The sequence below is a fragment of the Carlito syrichta genome, unplaced genomic scaffold (genome assembly GCF_000164805.1).
Source record: "Carlito syrichta isolate Samal-C Ts95f unplaced genomic scaffold, Tarsius_syrichta-2.0.1 Scaffold317060, whole genome shotgun sequence".
Lineage (NCBI taxonomy): Eukaryota > Metazoa > Chordata > Mammalia > Primates > Tarsiidae > Carlito > Carlito syrichta.
The window spans coordinates 25,089-36,351 of NW_007261156.1; the positions used below are offsets into that span (position 1 = coordinate 25,089).

Here is an 11,263-nt window from a genome sequence, read left to right on the forward strand (position 1 = left end):
ACACTGTACCTGAAAGGTGATTGTTTTCATTCCTCTATCCCTTCTCACCCTCCTCCTTCTGAGTCTCCAGTGACCATTATACTATTCTCTATGCCTTTGCAGATCCCTAGTTTAGATTCCACTTATAAATTAGAACATGTGGTATTCGGTTTTCTGTTCCTGAGTTAGTTCGCTTAGGATGATGTTCTCCAATTCCATGCAAGTTGCTGCAAAACATTATTTCATAACTTTTGATAATATTCCATAGTTTGTGTGTGTATACATACATATATATGTATATATACACATATATATATATACATATATATATAAAACATTTTCATTTTCCACTGGTCAGTTGGTGGGCATTTAGGTTGCTTTCACATTTTTTAAATTGTGAATTGTGCTGTGATGATATGCAGGTGCAGGTGTCTTTTTTATACAACGACTTCTGTTCCTTTGGTTAAATTCCTTTTAAAAACTTTAACAAAGACATTTGAATTTCGTATCTTTCCTTAAACTTTTTTCAGTTAAAAATCATTATTATCTTACTTTCACTTTCTTTGAAGAAATGTTCTTTACTGTGTAAAAAACTGTATGCTCTGGTTGACACATTTTCAGTGGGACTTGTTCTAGAAAATGACATATGATGCTACCATTTGATGCAGTCGGTGGCAGGCCCTAGGGGGTCTCTGGATGGTAAGGGGCAGGCCTGGGCCTTACCAGGTAAGAACAAGTTGGAGAAAATTGACTCCTGGAGAAGGTAAGAAGCAAACCCAGGGAATGTGACAGGGCACTAAGCTGGCAGGAGTGGGGATACCAAGACTGTCATTCCAGGGTGTGCAATTGGAGCCAAGTGAGTGACCACAAAACGCTGAACATAAGCCCCGAGGCTTTGCCACTTGCCGGCATCAAGATCTCTGGAGTGTTGAGCTGAGAATGGACTCGAGCCAGACGTTCTGGGTCTGTATCACACTCACTGCTTGCCTTCGTTTCTCCATCTGTAAAAGGAGGACATAGGAAATTCTGACACACGCCAAAACATGGGAGCACCTTGAAGACATTATGCTAAGTGAAATGAGCCAGTCACAAAAGGACCGAGACAGGAGCCCCCTTGCACGACCCCTCAGGGGCGACAGTCCTTCAATCACCACTGGAGCCCGGAGCGGGCCCACCCCTCGGACACGCCTCCCACCACCAGCAATTGGACCAAAGTGCCCAGGCGCCGCCGCGCAATGGGGCGGGCCTCGCGGGGCGTGGCCCGAGACTAGTCCTGGAGCAGCAGTTTGCGTTTTCCCCGTCGCTCGCGAGTCTGGTCTGCCTGTACCCGCCACGGGCCTGGAGCTCTACCTGGACTTGTTGTCCCAGCCCTGCCGCGCTGTCTATATCTTCGCCAAGAAGAACGGCAGCCCCTTCGAGCTGCGCCCTGTGGAGCTGATCAGAGGTGGGCCTGGCCTCAGGTTTGGGGAACTGAGAGGTTCGGAGAGGCCCGGTGGCGGACATCTCTTAGGGAACCCCTCCCCGTGGGACTACAGGCTCACCCCGCCATGCCCAGCTAATTAAAAAAAATTTTTTTGTAGAGATGAAGTCTCACTATGTTGCCTAGGATGGTCTCAAACTCCTAAGCCCAAGCAAACCTTCTGCCTTGGCCTCCCAAATTGCCGAGATTACAAGTGTGAGCCACTGTGCCTGGTCTGCACCACTATATTTCCCGGGGCCTTCCTTTTGTTTACTGGTTTGGAGACGGAGTGAGAAGGGTGAGCCACCAGGGAGATCCAAGGTTCTGGAGTCCCCAAACTCTGCTCAATCCCACGAAAGAGACAACAGGGCTCCCCTGAGGCCACATAAAGGGGCAGTGATCATGAAGACAGGTGAGATCTGGGGAGCAGAAACCCGTGGACCAGGCATGATGGCTCAGACCTGTAGTCCCAGCTACTTGGGAGGCTGAGGAGGGAGGATCGCTTGAGCCCAGGAGTTTGAGGCTGTAGTGAGCTATGATGGCACCTGTGGATAGCCGCTGCATACTAACCTGAGCAACACAGTGAGACTCAGTCTTAAAATTTTTTTTTTTTTAAAGATGAAGCCAGCTGGGCTTGGTGGCTCAGCCTGTAATCCCACGCCTTTGGGAGGCTGAGGTGAGTGGATTGCCTGAGCCAGTGGGTTCGAGACCCGCCTGGGCAACTTGGCGAGGCCTCATCTCTACAATAAATCAAAAATTAGCCAGGCATGGTGGCGCATGCCTGTAGTTCCAGTTACTTGGAAGGCTGAGGCGGAAGGATTGCCGGAGCCCAGCAGGTCGAGGCTGCGGTGGCCACTGCACTCCAGTCTGGGTAACAGAGTGAGACTCCAGCTCAAAAAAAAAAAAAAAAGATGAAGCCTAGGGATAGGTGGGAGGTTGGGGGTCAAGCCACATATAGGGACTACTGGGACAGCATCAGGTCCCTCCTCTGTAGCTCCCATTGTGGAGATTCTGCAACAGCAAGCAGATGAGGCATTGCCCCAGGACCTGACTCTCCAGCCCTGCCCTCTGCACTGGCTCTGTCTGCACTAGAGTCTCCCTTTGCGCCTTCCTTCATCTGTTCCTGCTTACCTCTACTCACTGTCCTCTTTCTCTTTTGCTCCTGTTGGGCAAGGAGGCTGCCCCAAGGGATGTGCTGGAAGCAGGAGGGGGACACTTGGGCCTTGGTGAGCTCTGCATCCTTATTTATTTCTCTGGCAGGCTTCCAAGGCAGTTGAAGACACAGCTGGCAGGCCCAGGTGTGGTGGGGATTAGGTATTAGGAGCGAGTGAGAAGCAGAACCCAGGTATTGCTGGGTAGGCAAGCAGGGCGATTCTACTTGGCTAAGCCTCCACTCAGTGATCCCTCTACCACGGCTGGCCCTCACCTGTCTTTGAGACTTTGCACTGGTCTGTTCCTCCACCTGAAACTTCATCTCCATCTAGACTCTTCTGGGCACCACCCACTTGTCCTGCACATGGACTACTCTCTGCAGTGTGGGTCAGGGGAGAGGGTCTGGGGGACTAGGGGACATCAAGCTGGTTGTCAAATATAGTGGTGCAGACCAGGTACAGTAGCTCATGCTTGTAATCCCAGCAATTTGGGAGGCCAAGGCAGAAGGATTGCTTGAGCCCAGGAATTTGAGACCATCCTAGGCAACATAGTGAGACTTCACCTAGCTGGGCATGGTGGCATGCACCTGTAGTCCCAGCTACTCAGGTGACTGAATTAGAAGGATCCTCTGAGCCCAGGACGTTGAGGCTGCAGTGAGCCATGATTGTGCCACTGCACACCAGCCTGGGTGACAGAGTAAGACCATTAACTCAAAAAACATACATATATAATGGTGCAGAGAGAGGCATGTTTCATCAGTAAAGAGGGAGGGTGTTTCTGGTGAAGGAACAGTCTGAAGGGAGGGTAAAGAGAGGGTAGTGGGTGTGGTTGAGGTTGGAGGGTTAAGGTTATTGCACTTGGCTTTAAAGAACATCTGTCCATCCTGGGGTTAATGAGGAGCTACTGAGGACCATGGTGCAGGGCAGTAATGAGACTTAAGTGCCCTTAGAAGCTTCTTGCTAGCTGCATCTGCAGCAGAAATCCACTCAAACTCAAGCAAAGGCCAGGATCCCAGGGAGCACTGGACTGCACCTTTCAGGGTAGGGCAAGAAATGTGACTGTCCCAGCTTCAGCAGAGCCTAAAGACAGTGCCAGCTATGTGTCCCCAGTGACCAGGGTAGGGTTAGCAAGAGGACATAGGAGAACCAGTAGATGTTGGTTAAATAGATAGCAGGAAAAGGCCACTTCTCTATTTGGTGATCCTGTCTTAGAGTCTCCATGGGAGGAGGGGAACTGTAGGAAGTCAGAGCTCCTTCTAGGTGACCTGTCCCTGCTACTTTAGACACTCAGAGTGTAAATTCATGAAGCTGGCAATGGTGGAGATGAGGTAGGTGGGATGCATGGAAGACCTGGGCATCACGCCCTGTACAGTGAGCTCTGCTGTTGCAGAGGGTCAGGCTACGGGAGGACGTTGTGCCCACAGGTCCTTGGCAAGGAGTGTTGAGGTCCATTTTGTGCCAGCTGGCAGAGCAACCTTCCCATCCTTCCCCTATCCTGTGCCATTAGGGAGGACAGCCCAGTGGGAAGAAGGGTCATGAAACTAGGGCCTGGGCACTGCATGGAGTAGGCACAGGCCACAGAGGGCTCATTCTTCTCCTCCTACCATCCACTATGCTGGACTCTCCCCAGGCCAGCACCTCAGTGATGCCTTTGCCCAGGTGAACCCCCTGAAGAAGGTGCCAGCCTTGAGGGACGGGGACTTCACCTTGACTGAAAGGTAACTGGGACCCAGGGTCTGTGGCCAGGCCTTACTGAAACCATCTGCCCTAACTCTCTATTTGTCAGACAAGAAAATTCAAGTCCTCAGAGGCAAAGGGCCTCTCTGCCCCACATCCCACAGAGAGCTGGGCCTGGAACCCCAGTCTCTGCATGCCTGCTCTTCTGGTTCACTCAGATGGCTGGAAAAGCAAGCAACTGCCATACTTTCCTACCAGTGTGGTTGCTGGTGAGAGTACCTCCGAGGCAGGGCAGGGGAGGCTGGCAGCTCTACCCGCCATTGGGCAGTCTTCTGGGCAAGCTTGTGTGGAGATGGCTCAATGGCATCTGGGCTGCCTGGTGGCTCCATCTCTGGGCTGTGGCTTCCCTTGGTAGGTCTCCCCCGTGGGAGACAGGTAGATATTTTACATCACAGCAGGTCCCAAGTAGCTGAAACCTCTTCAGGAAAGGCTGAACCTTTTCTGCCCCTTTTGTTACCTGAGTCACCCATCCCATGACAAGGAGAACCTGGAGTTTGTGATTTAGATCTCTGAAGTCCTGGAATGGATGTACCTCTGACATTCTGCCAGCCCCATTTTTCCCTCCTGGTGTCCTGGATGTCCTGAGTCCTCATGTCACCTCAGTGTTGAGTGCCTAGGGTACAGAATACAATCCCTGCATTTCTCTGTCACCACTCTCACCCTTGGGAGCACTGTGACTCACAGGGACCCTCCTCAGTAGTGGTGTAAACAATGAGCTGGGAGCAAAAGTCACTAATGAAGTCACTAAACTGGAACATGTGCAGCCCGTGTGGGCCACGGCAGATACAGAGATTTCCACCTTTTTGACTGAGGTCCCCAACCCTTGGGGTCCCCCAAGTTCCTGAAAGCTTTCCTGTAGCTCCAGACTGATACATCCTCAGTGTCCTTCCAGGTCCGTCCCCCTCCCAACACCATGGCGGCCCTCATAACCCAGAACAGGAGGAGAACACCAGGGGACTTCTCTGTTCCATTGTTCCAGGATCTTGTAGCTCCCCCCAGTATTTCCTGGGTGATGCTTTAGGGAGCCAAACTACCTCAGCTGGTTTAGATAGGAACTGATTCATAGTAGAAAGGATGACATAAAGAACAAAGGAACAACAAGAACGTCTCTTTGAAGCATCAGACCATCGGAGGCTGGTCTGAAATGTTAGAGGAGGAAACTGGATGCAAACTGGAGAGAACTAACTTCCTTAAGGTTCAACTTTGATGCCATCTCCTCTGGGAAGCTCTTCCTGGTCCTCTGACTGGAAACTGTCTCTGAACACTTTGTGGGACACTCAGCTGTGGGATTTTGCCTGATGGTAGAACAAGTTTGAGTATTAACCTCAGAAAGACTCTCAGCTCTGCCTTTAAGGGTTGCATGCCCTGGGACAAGACTCTGCCTTGTCTGGAAAATGATGCTAATGATGCTAAAACCTTGGCAGATCGTCAGGAAGATTAAAGAAGCTACTGTGTATGAAGTCCCTAGTGCAGTGCCATTCCCTCACCTATGTCCCCCTGCTACCCACAGTGTGGCCATCCTGCTCTACCTGACACGCAAGTATAAGGTCCCTGACTACTGGTACCCTTAGGACCTGCAGGCCCGAGCCCTTGTGGATGAGTATCTGGCGTGGCAGGACACAGCTCTGCGAAGAAACTGCCTCCAGGCCCTGTGACATAAGGTGAGGTATGGGGGTAGGAGTGAGGGCATCACCTCAAAGATGCTCAGGCACCATTCATTCTTCTTTTCAGTTTGGATAGTTTCTCCTGACCTGTCTTTGACTTCATGGGTTCTTTCCTCTGTTGTGCCAGATTGTTGTTGAGTTCATTTAATACATTCTTTGCCTGAGATATGGATTTTTCAGTCCTAGAAATTCCATTTGGTTTTTATTGTTTGTCTTTTTTTTTTTTTTTTTTTTTTTGGTGCTTTTTAAAGACAGGGTCTCCCTCTGTTGTCCAGGCTGGAGTGCAGTGATCATAGCTCACTACAGCCTTGAATTCCTGGGCTCAAGTCATCTTCCTGCCTCGGCTTCCCAAAGTACTAGGAGTACAGGCATGCATCACCATGCTCAACTAATTTTTTCTTTTTATAGAGATGGAGTCTCACTATATTGTTGAGGCTGATCTCGAACTCCTGGGCTTAAGCAACCCTCTTGCCTTGGCCTCTCAGAGTGTTGAGATTGCAGTTATGAGCCAACATGCCCAGTCCCACTTAGTTTTTTAGAGTTTCCATTTCTCTGCTGAAATTCACCATCTGTTCATCCATTGAATCTATCTTTTCTTCTAAGTTATTTAACATATTTACCATTATTACCTAAAAGTTTTTGTCAGCTAGTTCAACACCTGGGTCCTCTCTATGGGTCTGTTTCTATTAATTGTTTTTATTTCCCCTCTTGATTATGGGTCACATTTTCCTGATTCTTTGCATGCCTCATAATGTATTATTATGTGCCAGCCAGTATGTACAAAAGAAGAGTAGAGGCCGGGCTTGGTGGCTCAGATTGTAATCCTGCTGTTTGGGAGGCCAAGGTGAGTGGATTGCCTGAGCCCGCGGGTTCGAGACCCGCCTGGGCAACTTGGCGAGACCTCATCTCTACAATAAATCAAAAAATTAGCTGGGTGTGGTAGCGCACGCCTGTAGTTCCAGCTACTTGGAAGGATTGCCGGAGCCCTGCAGGTCGAGGCTGCGGTGGCTGGGAGCGGCCATTGCACTCCAGTCTGGATGACAGAGTGAGACTCCAACTCAAAAAAAAAAAAAAAAAAGGAAGAGTAGAGATTAAATTATGTTATAAATACCCCAAGAAAGGGCTTGTACTTCCCTTTGTCAGACAGCCAGGATGTGAGGCTATTCTCTTCTAGCTAATCAAGAGGTGGGGTGAGTTGTGGCTTTAGTTAGTTTCAGTTTATCTCTGCTTTCAAATATCTTGAATGTGGGATTAGATTGCTAGCTCACTCAAGCAGGGCTTTAGAATCTAATCACCAGCTACCATTGTGCCTCTGAAGTCTCTACTTTTAGTCCCCACACTGCTGCTTAATCAGAAAGGCCCCTGTGGCAGTCTTTCTCCATGCCAGCTTGGGCCCAAGTGAAATTGGAATGAAAGTGGCTTATCTAGGAAGGCCTCATGACTCTCTGGAATTTAGTTCAGTTCGTCAAATGCTGTCCAATAGAAGTTTAAAGTGAGCCATGTATGTAATTTTATACTTTCTAGTAGACATATTTAAAAAATAAAAATAGGCTGGGCACCATAGCTCATGCCTATAATCCCAACACTTTGAGAGGCCAAGATGAGAGGATTGCTTGAGCCTAGGAGTTGGAGACCAGTGTGGGCAACATAGTGAGACCTTGTTTCTACAATAAAGCAAAATAAAAAAAATTAGCAAGGTATGGTCATGCATCCCTGTAGTCCCAACTACCAGGAGGCTGAGGTGGAAGGATTGCCTGAGTCCAGGAGGCTGAGGCTGGAGTGAGCCATGATTATGCCACTGCACTCCATCTTGGGTGACAAAGTGAGACCCCAACTCAAAAAAAGAAAAGTAGAAAGAAATTATATTTTATTTAACCCAATATATTCAGAATATTATCATTTTGCCCAACAAGCACATGGAAAGATGCTCAGCATCACTAATAATTAGGGAAATGCCAATCAAAACTAATTCCCTTTCCCCCCAACTCCCCACTTTGCCTGCACAACCCCCAGGTGATGTTTCCTATTTTCCCAGGTGAGCCGTTATCTCCTCAGATGCTGGCAACCACCCGGCAGAGCTGGATGTGACTCTGCAGTTGCTCAAGGACAAGTTCCTTCAGAACAAGGCCTTCCTCACTGGGCCTCACATCGCCCTGGCTGATCTGGTAGCCATCACAGAGCTGATGCACGTAAGTGCTGTGGGCAGGTGGGCCTGCTGGGCGGGGCGCCCTGACTGGTTGCTGATTCGTGCTTATGCTGCACCCGTCCTCCCCCAGCTCTGGTAATGTGCTTTTGTGTGGAAACCCCTTCTGGAACTCTGTGGTCTGCATATCGGCAGATGCTGCTTGTCCTTGGCCTTACTCATTCATTCCCATTCCATCCCCTTTTTTCCCACAGCCCGTGGGTGCTGACTGCCAAGTCTTTGAAGGGCAACCCAAGCTGGCTGCATGGTAGCAGCGTGTGGAGGCAGCAGTAAGGGAGGACCTTTTCTGCAAGGCCCATGAGTTCATTCTGAAAGCCAAGGACTTTCCACCTGCAGATCCTACCGCAAAGCAGACGCTGATGCCTCGGGTGCTGGCCATGATTCAGTGAGCTGGAAAATCCCACCCTGTGCTGCCCTCAGCAGCTTACAAAGCACCTTCATTACCAGTGTCCCATGGGAGGCAGGCCCAGGAGCAGAAGTGACTTGTCTGAGACTTGCCGAAGTTCAACAGCACCTCCACCCTGTCTTCCACAGCTGCCTGAAAGCCACAATGAGAATGAAGCACGCCCAGACTTGCCTCCTTTAATCACTGCATTTCATTTTAAGCCTCTGCTTCCAACTCTGATGTGTGATTTATTTGACTTTCCTCTTTCCTGGTCCTGATCTTGGATTCTGTTAAAAAGACAGTCCCCCTTCTCAGATTCTGTGATTCAGCTTCTCCCTGACAGTTGCCAAGAGTGAAATTAACAAATGACCTGTAGTCTTCTAATTCTTGAAGAAAGATTTCTCTGACAGCACAGGAGTCCGCAGGCATTTCACGTGTATTGGCTATAGGTATGGTGACCCATCAGTTGGCTGAGTTAGCCTCCTAGGACATGGCCCTTACTGATTGTTAGTTATGAGTCCTGCATCTCTCCTGAGGAACTGGTTAGGAGGAGAAAACCTAAATAGCAGCTCTCCTGATCAGGTCCCAGTTATAGGGGCTTAGATGCCATGCCTAGGTGCTTGGCTGTAAACTGTAAATAGGAATGAAATTATCTGATGGTGTTTTAGAATAATATTCTGGGCCAGGTATGGTGGCTCATGCCTGTAATCCCAGTAATTTGGGAGGCCAAGGCAGGGGGACGGCTTGAAGCCAGCAGTCTGAGATCAGCTTGGGCAACATAGTGAGACCCCCATGTCTACAAAAGAAATTTCATTTTTAAAAATTAGCTAGGCAGGTGTCGTGAACCTGTAGTCCAAGCTACACTGGATGCTGAAGTCGGAGGATTACTTCAGCCCAGGAGTTTGAGGCTGCAATGATCATGTGATCATGCCACTGCACTCCAGCCTAGGTGACAGAGTGAGACTTTGTCTCAAAAAAAAAAAAAAGAAAGAAAGAAAGAAATTCTGGCTGTTGATGGGGGTTGGACTGAAAGACAGTCAGAGAGGAAGCAGGGAGACTGGATATTGCGGTAATCCTGGCCAAAGGTGACTTGTGGAGAAAGGCAGGCTGATGAAGGGGGTGGAGAATGTGGCCCCTTTCAATCTGGAGAGAGCTGCAGTACTAAGACCAGGAGGACACTATCCTTGGGGGAGAGAGGGTAGGTCCTCCTTAAATGGGACCATGGGGGACCAAAGAGACAAACTTATTCTCCAGTTTTCCAATAACTTCTCTTGCCAAGGAGCTGTCTCTGAGTCTTGGATTTGGGGACAGGGTCTTCTCACCTCAGGAGGCTTTTGGGGAATTGACAGTGTCATAGCCACTGGTCTCAAAAGCCACAGGGTTGCAGTTGGAGGGACTTGGCCCAGCAAAGGGGGTGAAGTGCTGTGCAATCCTGGGCACCCTTGGAAACCTCTGGATAGGTCTCAGCCATCTGGGGGAGGTATTAGCAGAGTGTAATGAATATGACCCCAGGGATTGGGAGGGAAAGCTCGTTCCTTCACGGGTATGACCTGGCCTCTGCATGGAGCATGAGGTCAGGCACCTTCCATCCCCAGGCCCCATCCTGGTCACCAGTCCCAGGCACGGAGTTAGGAAAGAGCCTGCTGCATCTCCTCTCTCCTCCTCCCTTTGTGTTCTGGGACCTATGAAGCCCCTTCTCTCTCATACCTCTCTCTCTGGGAGGAGGGAGGAGAGTCGGGCCCACCTCAGGCAGCCCAGGCCTTTCGACCCTAAATCCCCGCCGAGTCGCGGGAAGTGCCCTTTGGCGTCCTGCCTCTCATGAGCATTCTCCCTGCTCCATTTGACTGAGGTCCAGGGAAGGGTGTGACCTGGCACTGAGGTCCAGGGAAGGGCACTGAGGTCCAGGGAACGTGGGCACTGAGGTCCAGGGAAGGGTGTGACCTGGCAGCAACACTCCGGGTCAGACTCCAGGTGTGTCTGTGTCTTCCTCACCAGGGGAAGATACCCACAACGTGGATGCCCGGAGAGCTGAGATGCGAGAGTGGAGGTGCCGCTGATTGGCTCAAAGTTCTGCGGAGCTAACCAGTGGGAGAGCAGGGCGTGGCCGGACTCTGGACCTCCCAGCCGCTGTAGCTGGGCGACCCGGCGGTTCTTGTCTGCCCCAGCCTTTCCTGACCCGCCTCCTGTTCCCGAGCCTGTACCCAGACTCGTCTCTAGGTCTGCTCGCACTCCTTTCCTGTCGCCCCTGCCACGGGTCTGGAGCTCTACCTGGACCTGCTGTCCCAGCCCTGCTGCGCCGTCTACATCTTCGCCAAGGAGAACGGCATCCCCTTCGAGCCCTGTGGAGCTGATCAAAGGTGGGCTTGGTAGGCGTCCCGGGGCGGGGTGGTGGGGTGGTGGTGGTGGTGTCTGGGTCCTGATGTGTAGGCGGAGTCCTGCCTGCCAGCGCCACTTTCCCCGGCCAGGTGTGCAGACCGACAGGGAGAGCGTCAGATTCTCCAATGTGGAAACGGTCGCATCAGTTATCACTTATGAATTTTAAAAGAACCTTGATCTTAGCCCACTGAATACAAAACTTGCTTCAAATACAAGTTAAGAGGCAGAGTGGGTACAGAGGGAGGGCAAGGAAGTGGAGTGGGGGCCAGAATGCTCCCCTTATCCCCTCCAGTGAAGTAGTCCCAGTCT

General features: G+C 50.5%; 1 pseudogene; it reads left to right on the forward strand.

The window, feature by feature from the left end:
* The first annotated feature begins 1,056 nt into the window (after nucleotides 1-1,056).
* LOC103277303 lies at nucleotides 1,057-8,944 on the forward strand (annotated as a pseudogene).
* The last annotated feature ends 2,319 nt before the right edge of the window (nucleotides 8,945-11,263 follow it).